This window comes from Pararge aegeria, chromosome 2 (genome assembly GCF_905163445.1).
Source record: "Pararge aegeria chromosome 2, ilParAegt1.1, whole genome shotgun sequence".
In the NCBI taxonomy this organism is placed as follows: Eukaryota; Metazoa; Arthropoda; class Insecta; order Lepidoptera; family Nymphalidae; genus Pararge; species Pararge aegeria.
The window spans coordinates 2,591,604-2,593,306 of record NC_053181.1 but is presented as its reverse complement, the minus strand read 5'-3'; the positions used below and the strand labels follow the sequence as shown (position 1 = coordinate 2,593,306).

The 1,703-nt window shown below is 33.8% G+C and overlaps 1 non-coding gene across 1 annotated transcript; it reads right to left on the bottom strand.

The window, feature by feature from the left end:
• Positions 1-1,088: 1,088 nt before the first annotated feature.
• On the bottom strand, positions 1,089-1,160 carry Trnah-gug. The gene has a single exon. It is a non-coding gene; the product is annotated as a tRNA-His (tRNA).
• Positions 1,161-1,703: the final 543 nt, after the last annotated feature.

Here is a 1,703-nt window from a genome sequence, read left to right as displayed (position 1 = left end):
AATATTAACAACGTCACTAATAAAATTGCTACTTACTTCTATCGCCATTGCACAAAGCAGTATTAATAATGTAGGTACTAAACTTGAAACTACAGAAGTCACGAAACTTGGAAAAGCCACTTTTATCTAGCCTCATTTCACGGCGGGACTGCGGACTGTCTGTATCCCACTATTTGCAGACAAATAACTAGAACTCTTATCGCCTTATTCCACGTTGTCTTAATAAACATCGCATCGGATGAAATACCCTCTTTCCGACTTTTCGTAATCTTCATTAGACTTGATGAATATTTTAGTACGGAGTTTAATCTCATCCGCTTTGAGACGGCTCACTGGATTCGCCTTAATAGAAGGATAATGGAAACCTCAATCTTAGAAGAAAGCGTGTCACTGTAATGCGTTTATATTACCGAATTGAAAAGTTCAAAAAAGACTGAAGTCTTTACTTTACATTTGAGGATTACGAGGAATGAAATAAAAAGATTTCTCCAAAGCAGGGCATTTTTTGAACTAAAACTTCTTTAGGTGGAACGGAACTTTCGCTTATGTCAGACGTCTGTGTGGTTTCCACTATTTAAAATGTATATGTCTTATATTGCACGCTTCTTGACTTATACGCCAGCTAGTGGCAAATATCATAATCAATTACCATTGTTTATTTCCAATATTTTCAAACGGATCAATTGTGAATAGCAAACTGAATGAAAATTCAACATTTAAAAAAAAATATTTAAAATAATTATACTTGTTTATTTATTACCAAAAGTAATAAATAAACAAGTATATTCAGTAACAAGTAAAATCTCTTATTATACTTGTTTATTCATTACAAAATTAATAAATTAACAAGTATATTTAGAGATTTTCAAAAAACTTTGCTATTTTAAATATTTTTTTTAAACTGTTGAGTTTTCATTTAAAATTACTTTTGTAATGAATAATAATAGATGTGATGGTTTTTTTATTCAGATCGCCTAAATGGTTCATGTCCCACACCTTCAATTCACAATTGCATTCAGCAATTGTGGAAAATTATACAAAATACTTGAGAAAATTAAAAAATAAAGCTCCGCCGCGACAGCTGCTGCTGCCGTGACCAGGATTCGAACCTGGGTTACTACGGCCACAACGTAGGGTCCTAACCACTAGACGATCACGGCTGTCGGAGCTGGTGGTATCATTGACGAAAAGAAGCACCTTATTCTTTACTAAATTTAAAACACTTTCTCTCTTCGATTTGATACGGTATTGGAAAAATAATTGAATTCTCAAACGCTCCAGTTTGTGTTCACTTTATAGTGCAGCATTTTACAGTACAGCTCATTTATTATAATTTTGTTTAGCTTTTTATAATTTTGTTTAACATTAGAGGAATGTGCAATATGCATACAATTTCAGTGGAGTTTCAGGACGTCAATTGCCTGTATGTACATCTACCTATTAGTTGTAAGAAAAAAAAAATTGTTATCCTTTGTTATGTTACTGATAATAACTAGCACCTACTGTTTACGAGTAACTTGCTTTAAGTGAACCAGCAGCACAGGCCCTCTTTCCCATAGCAAAGAGGGAATCAAAGTATCAACCAAATACACTGCTCCAATAAGGGCTCGCGGGCTTAAATATTTATCATCACATAGATGCTCTCTGACAATGTTAATTTTCTATCTCCGGTCTGGTACTGAAAACTCCTTACCGGGAAACTC